This window comes from Trifolium pratense, linkage group LG5, assembly GCF_020283565.1.
Source record: "Trifolium pratense cultivar HEN17-A07 linkage group LG5, ARS_RC_1.1, whole genome shotgun sequence".
Lineage (NCBI taxonomy): Eukaryota > Viridiplantae > Streptophyta > Magnoliopsida > Fabales > Fabaceae > Trifolium > Trifolium pratense.
The window spans coordinates 43285703-43297319 of NC_060063.1; positions in this window are offsets into that span (position 1 = coordinate 43285703).

Sequence of the window (11617 nt, forward strand, 5' to 3'; positions counted from 1 at the left end):
ATGTGAAAATAGTAGGTGTTTAATTTAGTTGAGCTAGAAACATGGAACACGAATAAAAATGTCGAAATGTAACTTTGGAGTGTATTCTAACACTTCTACGACTTTCATGAACCTTTTGGTATTCGACTGTTTCTAGTTTGAGACTATATATCCTTTAGTAGACTACCAAGGATCAAGGTCGGCCCTATACAAGTGCAGGGTGCGCCTACACAGTCGGGCCTCCATTTTCTTGTGGATTAAAAAAATAAATAGATGGTAGTACGTAGGTCACTAAAAAAAATAAAGAGGTTAATTTAAAAAAGTTAAAATAGTTGTAGATGTCGATTTGAAGTTTTACTTGGACTCTATTATGTTATAAAAAAGAGTTAATGGTTAGTATTGATAGCAATTGACAATGATGATCATTTAAAAAAATATAATATGAAGACTTATCGATAATTTTGCTTCAAAAACTACTACAATGGAGACTTTTTTAAGTAACTAGAAGGTATTATGTTGTTATTAATTAGAATAAGAATAATTTCTTTATGCAAGAATAAGAATATTTTATATGTTAGTTACAAGGATCGCTATTTTTTAAATTATTAATAATCTAAATGAAGATTATTCTTTAAAAATTATTTGTGTTTTTTTTATTAAGAAGTTCATTTTTAACTTTTAAGGTCGGACCTCCAAATAGTCGGGTTGGCCCTGCAAAGGATTCATCTAAACTTATTGTCAATTTCAAAGTAAACAACATAAGGGAAAAATACACAAATAGAAATGGTGTCTTTCTGATTTTGGGATTAGGAGGTGAACCTCTATTAGGTGGTGTTTGTTTTGGTGTTTATTTTTGGCGTTCCGCAAATATATGGCGTCCTGCTATGTAGTTACTTTTATATCGGTTTTTGTTCGTCTTGTGCAGAGACCTGGTTAATAATACATTTGTTGTTAAAAAAAGAAAAAAGAAACGGGTGTATCAGTATACACGCGGTGCAGATAGGAATCTTCAAGATAGACATATAATTTTAAGTTTATGGATCCTACTTAACGGACCTCCAAAAACTTATGAAGTTCAAGTCCAAAAATTAAATACATTGCTCTTTGGGCCCTTTGAATTGCTCTCAGACCCTTAAAATACCCTCAATTTGAATCCAGGAATTTTTGTATCCTACAATCCGAAATGTAAGCAAGTTTTGTATCTTGCGTTCCAAAATATGTCTTAAATTCAGAATCTAAAAAGCAAAATATGCCTTAAATTCGGAATCTAAGATCCAAAATGATCCTGTATGATGCTTTGGCATTTGCGTTCCAAAATTAACATGGATTTTGGAATCTAGGTTTCGAAATCCTGAAATATGTAGTAGAAATGCCAGATTGGTGAAGATTGTGTAGAAAAAAGGAAAAAATAACATATGTTCCATTAACATGGATTCATAACATCAATGATAATATGACAAAGTGATATAAGATTCATAATATGCAATATTATCAATTATGATTTCCTCGCCATATTTGAAAGCATACATGTCTTGAATCTTAAATTTCAACGCAAAAAATGCCAGTGACATTACAACCACAAAAAGTCTCGGTGTCCATACGTGTCACTAGTCAGCAGCTGATTCGTCATTACTCAGAATGATTGGGTCATCTTTATTTGTCTCCTGCTCACCTCTTTCAATGTTAATCAATACCTCAAACTCACTCTTTCGGTCGAAAAAAATTTCTCATCATATATTTAAGCATTATTCTCAACACGTTTTCCTCTATTTTCGTAACAATTTGGGTTGAGTGTGTGTTTGGTTATGAAAGTACAACTAACTGCAGCTGGCATACAAAAATACATTTTCAGAATTTGCATTCCGATATTAAGCGCGTTTGAATCCTAGGTTCGCGAAACACACAAAAAAAATTGAGAAAAAAATAATAATTAAAACCCATTTCCGATCATGCGTTCCAATATAGACCTTGTGTTTGGGTCCGAAACACAATTAAAGGGGGTGGAAATAGCAATTACAGAGATATCAAGTTGAAATTCTTGTAATAATCATCACTCAAATTACATTATAAAAATACGCTTCATCTTAGGGATGACAATGGGTAGGGTACTATAGTACCCATTCTCATACCCGCAGTTTGAAAAAATATTTGTACTCATCCTCATACCCACGTGGGTAACAACCTTTGTACCCGTCCCCATATCCTATGAGTACCTAGGTACCCATACCCGTACTAGTTACCCGCAATTTTACTAAAAATAAACCGATCAATTATAAAATATCATATCGTTTTAATATAATTAATTTTTTTAAAGATTTTAATGTTGACTCATCAAAATTATAAACAAAAATTTTACTAACCTCATGTTAAAGTTAATTTCTTTGTTGACATATTCACATGGTGTTTGTATTATGTTATAAGTAAACTTTTTTATTAAAAATGTGTAATAGTTTAATAGTATTGTATTTTTTAAAATTGATATACATATGTAATTTATACAATAATATATATAAAATAAATAGATATATATATATATATATATATATATATATATATATATATATATATATATATATATATATATATATATATATATATATATATATATATATATATATATATATATATATATATTATGCGGGCATGAGGTGGGGTGGGTACTAAGGTACCCGTACCTGCACCCATACCCGTTCATTTTTGGGGGTAATTACTCATACCCGTACCCAAAATGCGGGTTTTTATCCTACCCGTTATGGGTATTTTTTGCGGGTGCACGCTGAGTATGAGTCAAATTGTCATCCCTACTTGATCTGGTAAAACTTAAAAAATAAGACATTTGTTATAACAACTTCAGTTATATTGTGTAACTTTTTCTGAAATCGAACAAATTGAAAGATATAAGAATTGATAAAATTAAAATTATTATTTATCACTAAATCAAGTACAACTTTTTGTCTCAACTTTATATTATTCTATTTCGTATTTACTTTTTTATAAATCAAACGGAATCTAATATTATTAGTGTTCTAAACTAGATAGTCCATCCACACCAGAGTCATCATTATGGGCAGGGTCGAGAGCATTCAATGCAAAAAGCAGTCTTTCATTCCCTTGTTTCGTCGTGGCACAACCCCCATGGAAGGCCAAGAAATCAAGTGAGATGAAGAAAACATGCGATCACAATGACGGTTCAACCGGATCAATGAATCTCAACTAATCGTTGTCAGATCGAAGAATTTTGATAATTCAAAAACGAGTCAGAAGATAAATAAAGTCTAACAAATATTGTTTTATCTAAAATCAAGTATTATTTATTTAAAATTACAATAAATTTGACAAGATTATATAGTAACACCGTAATACAAATTCAAAGCATAAGTTTTTTTTTCTTTTCTTTTTTCGTCACAATTCACAAACAATCTAAAAAATAGATCGTTGTCGGTGAAGAGACGAAGAGGAAGGTTTCTAGCGGTTGAGAGGAAGAAGGAAGTGAGGCAAAATAGCATGAAAACTTGAAAACTAGAAGAAGATGGACAATAATTAAAAACATGATGAAAACTAGCATGAAAACAAAATAGCTAAACTATAAATTATGAGCAACTCGGTTAAAACTTGTCACCAAACATAACTAATACTATAATTTTTATTCAAAATTAGTAAATCACAACAAATATCAATGATTTCTTTTTTTTTTTTTTTTTTGTAATAAACCTATACTTTGAATAAACTGTTTTCCGTTCGATAAAATAAGCCCCCAAGATGAGTTTGTGCACACTACGTATAGCGCAAGTTCATAGAAATTGTTAGCATATAATGACAAAAATGAACCTGCTCAATTAACCTCGTTGGACAAAAGAAGTACTAGTAGCAGGGCCGACCATATGGGTGTCCAAAGTGAGCCACCGAACAGGGCCTCATACAGTTAGGGGCCTCTAATTGTTTATATCTATTGAAAAATTTATATATGTAAAAAAAATTAATGACTTTGTTACTACTAAAAATATTTTATTACTAAAAAAAGAATATTTAATAGACACACTCTTAATTTTATAAGCAGCGGTTGATTGTAAAAAAAGAAGCAACATTACAAGAAAGTTTTTTTTTTCCCAAAGGAAATGTAAAGTTGATAATGATATTAGATTGAAGATGTATTTTAATGTTATTGATTAAAATATGTCGCTTTTATATATTATTTACAATTATGACTATTTTTTATGTTATTTACAATTTAAATAGAGAATGATTTTATTTTATTTTTTTAAAATTATTTTTTATTAAAGATTTATTTTTAATTTTCAAACAGAGCCTCCAAATACTTGGGACCGGCCCTGACTAGCAAAATAACCTTAAAAAAACCAACCAAATAGGAATGTGAATTTTGTCAAAGTTTAAAGCTGCTAACTAAGCTGACTTTTAATTTACTTATCTGTCTTATATCAAAGATGGTAGCAAAACAGTCACTATCTTAATGCACTAATTATTAATATTAATAGTTAGTGTAATTAATGTGCAAACTCAAATGATCAAAAGTCCATGGGGCCCCACATATTATTGTGCATCCTTGTGTGACTTGCACGTTTTTGTGGTAGCTCTTGTGAAGCAAGACCACATGCATAATAATTGAAGGAGATTTTGAGTATGCATATACTCCAATTATGATGGACCATGGACGCCTGAAATTAGGTTTCAAAGTACTCAAAAATGAGTTTTTTTTTTTTTGTTATGAAAAGAAAAAGATTTTGATGTTGTCATGTTGAAATTACTTGCATCATTCACCGCATGCTCCCTTGTGAAATTGGATTCTCCGTGGTTAAAAATATTGGGCTATGAGAGAAAGTTGAGTTGATCAACATATTGTGCTGACAACAAAACAATCATACAGATAATTTTAACACCACATATTCATCCAATATCTTAAAACAATGAGTCATTTTACTTATAAAGTGTTTAATATTCACTTTTCTAAATAATATAAAACTTCAAATTACATATTAGACTTGGATGAAACTCACTTTACATAACATATTCCTCATTAATCCAAAGTACTCTCTTCAACCAACTTCAATGTAGTTATAAATTTAAAAAATAATATTAATTAGAACTCTTTTCAAATGAATGACACATGCAAATAGTCAAGATATTAACACGCTTTTTATTTTATTTTATTTTTGTTATAGACAAATATTTGATGTTAATATATTGCTTTAAACGAGAGAAAAATATTAGCAATTGTTAGTGGAGATCAAACTTTAAACTTCACTATTAACCTTTTCAACTTTGCAATACTTTTATTAATTTTTTTTATATTAAATACTACTATTTATTAACTATTATGGACCGAGCTTCCCGCTCAGAAACCCAATCATACGAGCTTGGATAGCCGGGGTAGCTTCCAATACGCGAACATGACATGGATGGTCGACATTTCAACGGTCAAATTCCTGACACTCTCGTAACGTCAAATTCCACCGGAATGATGAGCATTAACTGCTCATCAAGACTTTCCAGCCGTTTTCCGACAGCCATTTGATGGCCATTAATGTCATCAAGGGTCTTGGCCTTGCGCTGAGGACTATATATACGTGATTTCATGCCATTTAGAAGGTACATACGATCTAGCACAGAAAACATTCACTCCACACTTAAACTGACTTGAGCGTCAGAGTGTCTGCAGGTACACAACTCCCCTTCTCTTCAACAGGGACAATCAAGAGCACAACGCCGGCGCGGTTGCATCTTCTGATCAGACGCGATCATTAACCAATCACAATTATATATCCACCTAAATGATACATATCCATATTTTTACTACTAAGCAACCCCTTTGGAGACGCTAGCTCTTGATTAGAGAGAGCCAAGAAAAACTGAGTCGGTAATACACGTGGAAAGAACGTGACACATTAGAATGTGACCGTGAATAGAAGAAGAACACAAAAGAAGATTCTTCATGAAAGTGTGGACTTACAATAGCCGTCAGTGAAGACCACGTGTCCACTAAACTCAATGACAACGCACAACAAGTGAATCTATCATTAAAAAACACATAACAAGGTTTGGTTGGTGTAGTTTTTTTAGTTTGGTTTGAAGAAACAAATAACTCCAAAAACCAAGTGGTCCTTAATATCTAACAAAGGAAACCCCCTCTCTAACTCTCTTCCACTTTCAGATTTGTCTTCCAAGTGTTCTGGACATACATACACACCTTCTAGATGAGGATGAGATTAATTTTGAGGATATGTGACTCGATTAGTGTCATTTCTAGTTTCCCATTAATACCCTTATTATATTTTTCAACTTCTAGCTAGCTACATAATACATTACATTGCTATAAAAGATTTAGTCAAAAAATAAATAAAAATACATTACTATAAAAGAGTTGAATGATGAATTTGAAAAATACTACTTAGAAAGAATTGACTGATGAATTTGAAAAATACTAGTTTTTAGTTGGGGGCAAGTATTTAAGCATTTTTTTGGTAGAAAGTATTTAAGCATTTTATTTGGGTACACATATAAGTCTTAACATAATAATAAAAAATAACGCATAATCCACTTGGACTTGATCTAGTGTTGGCTTGAGTCGTCATTGGAGTATGCTCCTCTCAAGATCTCAAGTTTGATTTCCTCTGGTGCCAATTTCGATAGGCTATGTCTATACAGAGCAAAAAAACCATGACTTTAAATGGGGCCCCGCAAGTGAGCGGTGAAATTGGTACTTTTAGATTAGTCAGTCCTAGACCTGGTTAAAAAAAATAATTCTTAATTGAAATTTATTTACCTCACAACTAAAAAAATGTAAAAATGGTTAGTAGTTTAATTTTGTCAAGAAAAAACAAATTTTTTTTTTGGTCAATAGAAAAAACAATTTTTTTTTGAAACGGCAAATATATTATTAACCAGTTCTTTGCACAAGACGAACAGAGACTGGTATAAAAGTAGTTACATAACGAGGCGTCGTATATATGCGGAATGCAAAAAAAAACACCAAAACAATCATCACTTAATAAAGATCCACCTCCTAAACCCATATATAATCAGAAAGGCACCCCTCAAATTTCAGGCCACCAGAACACACCAACCCAGTCCTAAAAGTTGTCATTGGATCGACTCTAACTCTCGATTTCGAATCAAAAGTGATTAGTCCATCAGAATTCAAAAAAAAGCTCCTCAAACTAAAAGCTGAAGGAAGAGAAAAAACAATTGTTATTGTTAGTATGGAGCTAGGGAACTTCGATCTAGAAGATAAGAGTATTAAAGTAGCACTTGATTTGAATTTGAGCATCAATTACGTAATGCACTATTGATCGGATATTGCCTCCCACCCGCATTGATTATTGATGAGATCACTTTAACCTTCTTGCCAATTTTTATTTGCTGTATATGGATTTATTTATTTTAAGAAACACCGTCATGATAGAACGCAAACCGATAATTTTAATTGTATCTTAATAACATATTAAATGAATTTGAATTTGTCTGACGTTTTACACAAATGATCTATATGATATAAACTTTTCAATCCAACGGTGAATTTTATAAAATTTATATCGGTTAAAACGTTTTTTTAGAGGTGTAACATTTGGTGTCATACTAGTTGGTTGGTGTTATATATTAAAATGCAAGAATTGAGAATTTGGGATGCAGCCATAAACTATGCAACGTGATCCAAATATGATGAATTTGCCGCAACGGTGCTTTGGAAGCAGATTAAAAATGCATGCAATGATGATGGAGAAGCGGTTGGTTTTGTATCATCAACTTATTCGCAGTTTTTTAAAACTATAAATTCACACATTTAAGAATTTTCCATCAGGATGATTGTTTCAACAAACACTAGAATTTTTTTATCACATCATGATGAAAGTGCAATTTTTAGATTAATTATACACCTGTTAAAAGAAGGGGCAGTATTTTTTGAATAATAGAAAAGGGAGTTGTTTCTTCTATATTTTTTCACTTTGTTGGGAAGACTGAAAATATGTCATGGATCCCACCATTTATCTTCTCTCGTCCCTGTTTCTCTGCTACACCAAACAAGAGAGATTCCCTTTCTCTCTTTTATGTCTCTCGTCCCTTTTTCTGTCGTCTCTATTTCACTACTACCAAACACACACTAAAAAGGTAATTAATTTTAGAGTTATGTTAATTAGACTTGGATCTTCTCAGATTTTAACTAATGTTTTCGAGACATTAGTTAAAGAAAAAAAAGTATATTTTACATTGGCTTAAATGCAGTTTTGCCCCCCTGTTTTGATTAAATCGGAATTTTATCCCCCTGTTTAAAAAGGCGGACTTTTACCCCATCTGTTTTATAATTTTTTGGATTTTGCCCCCCTAAAATTCTGCTTTCGAGTAACAACTTCAAAGCTTCGCACACAACTCAATTTGGATCAATAATTCACCAAATGGATATCGAAATGACTGTAATCGAGTTATCTTTCCACAGAATCAAACCCCACTAAATTTGAAGTTACAAAGAGAGATTAATTACCGTTTTAGTGAAGGTATGTCCCCCAAAGATTCTGCACAAAATCTGCTTTCGAGTCACAACTTTAAAACTTCGCACAGAATTCCATTTGGATCCATAATTCATCAAACGGATATCGAAATGACTGTAATCGAGTTATCTTTCCACATAATCAAAATCCACTAAATTTGGAGTTACAGAGAGAGATTAATTATCATTTTAGTGAAGGTCTGTCCAAATCAATTATTGTATGGAACTACTACTGGTATTTTTGTAATGTCTCTCACCCTGTAGCTCATTTTTCAATAGTATTTACATGTTCGGAAAACTAACGAAATTACCCTTGTTTTCATTTAAATTTCTTCAAATTTGGAGTTACGATGTGTTTGGTAGACAATGTTGAATTTGAAGGTCATAAGTAGATTTTTGCAAAATTAGTAATTGGACAGACCTTCACTAAAACTGTAATTAATCTCTCTTTGTAACTCCAAATTTAGTGGGGTTTGATTTTGTGGAAAGCTAACTCGATTATGGTAATTACGGTATATGTTTGGTGAATTATTGATCCAAATTGAGTTGTGTGCGAAGCTTTGAAGTTGTGACTCGAAAGCAGATTTTTGCAGAATTTTGGGGGATATACCTTCACTAAAACGATAATTAATCTCTCTTTGTAACTCCAAATTTAGTGGGGTTTGATTATGTGGAAAGATAACATGATTACGATCATTTCGATATCCGTTTGGTGAATTATTGATCCAAATTGAGTTGTGTGCGAAACTTTGAAGTTGTGACTAGAAAGCAGAATATTAGGGGGGGCAAAATCCAAAAAATTATAAAACAGGGGGGTAAAAGTCTGCGTTTTAAAATAGGGGGTAAAATTCCGATTTAATCAAAACAGGGGGGGCAAAACTGCATTTAAGTCTTTTACATTTTTGACACAAATTTCAAGGATTTCTTTTTTATTTATGATTTCCTTAATTAATGTCTAAGAGACACTAAATAAGTGTCATTTTTCTTAATTTCATTATTAAAATTATTAACATGCCGTCTTTAAAGTAATGAGCATGGTTTGTCAAGAAGGTATCAAATTCAAAAATTCCAACTCAACTAACAAATGTCGATACTCGATATTGTTTGATTGAATTGCTTCACTAAAATTCAAATTCGAAAATAGGCATGGTGACCGATAGGGTGTTTAAATTCAAACCTTAAGGTGGATAAGTGGGATAAACTGAGTTCGAACCTTGGCCTCCTACATATATTTATTTAAATTTTTATTAGTGTGATATATTGCATAAACTTATTATTTATTGGTTTTTAATTTTTTATGTTATATTTTAAATCAAACCTATTATTTTACATTGTCTTTATAATATTACTAATATTTAATAAAAAATTACAATTTATAATTGGATATCTAAAAAACTAATCCAAATTAAACCGCACAAAATTGAATCGGGTTTTTGTTTTAAAACTTATCCAAGCCGAACCGCGAACACCCATAGCGAGAGAATAAGGATAAATTTTGTCATCCCCAAATTCATAAAGTTCGTCTATCCACATACCCGTCTCTATTCTCAATAGGTTAAAATGTAAAACCTCAAACTCATACCTAATGGGAGTTCAGGTATTCCCGATGAGGTTCAGGTATCCTATCTTGCGCACCGCCACATCAATTTGGGTTGCATTTTTGTATTTTTTTTATTTATTAAAATAAGATTTTTTTTTGAACCATTAAAATAAGAAGTTAAAAACCCAAAACTAAGTTTATTTCAACAATGTTCTTTAAAAAAATAAAGAAAAATATTGTTTAATACAACGTTAGATCGAGAATCTATATATGTCTTAAAAGTTGTAATAAAGTTCCCAAAAATATAAATTATTTATTGATCTTCTATCCATACTTTGATACTTAGATGTTCTTAATTTATAAATTATTTTTTGATCTCGATAGTATTTTTAAAACATATAATGAAGATACAATACTTCTAGTTGTTGATAATCTCCGATGCTACCAAAAGCAATATCAATTGTTAAAGGATATATCAACATAAATATAAATATTTTTATAACATAAGAGTTCTTAAAAAGATAACGATATTTATTACAAAGTTAAAAAAAATCAATTTTTTATTTAAAAAATCTAAAATACCAATTTGAAAAATTAAAGCATTTTTTTTCCAACCCAACAAACAAGAAAAGGATGCCCCTGACATGTGAGAATGATTCGAGCCGTATGAAGGAAACTTGAATATTCGATTTAGAGTTAAGAGGTGTTTATATCACTAAACAACTCCTTAAAAAAAATAAAAGAGTTAGTTTATCCAGTAGTGATTGGTGCTGGACTTGGTAGGAAGAACCACATTTCGATCCTCACAATTATAATCAGAAGAGACTGAAACCACTTGATACCAAAACTAATCCTCGAATCAGATTAGACGGTTTAGTGAGCTAGATATTGGTGATGAAATTTTTATTTTTTTTACGCAACATTATAGCATCCTAGGATGCATTTATCCTATAATTTATTTATTTTTTGTATAACAATTATCCTGTAATTTACTAAACAAAAAATATTATTAAAAAAATAAGTAAAAAAAAAAAATTATTAAAAAATATTTTGTTGCGCTATTTGTGGCTTTTAATATCAGCAGTGACAGCGTCCAGATTCAATGGAGCTGCCTCGCAGAATAAACCGGGAACAAAACAAATATCTACAACGTTAAATTAATTAACAGTAACCAAATCTTTAATAATAAAACAACAACATTAAACAAAACAATTACTTAATCTTATCCTAAATTAAATTCCCGTATCATCCCCAACTTGTGCTGCGGGTATATCTGCTATTCCACCATAAAATCTCAAGGTTAAACCCGTCATTTCACCTTCACCCTTCTCCTTCAACCATCTCAAACCGATCACATAAAACATAAACACAAACAAACAACACAAAAACATCATAGAATTCCAATTTCAATTTCTCATACAAATCTCTCTCTTTTGCGTGCTTCCAATCTTAAACCGTGTTTGACTCTCTTTCCTTCAAAAATTCCAGGGTCTTTTTTGTAAATTCTTCTCTTTTAAGGGTTATTTTCAATTTCATCTCATCAATACTAATCTGTATATATAAATATTCAATTCAATTAGTCAGAACAAAAAAAATATATT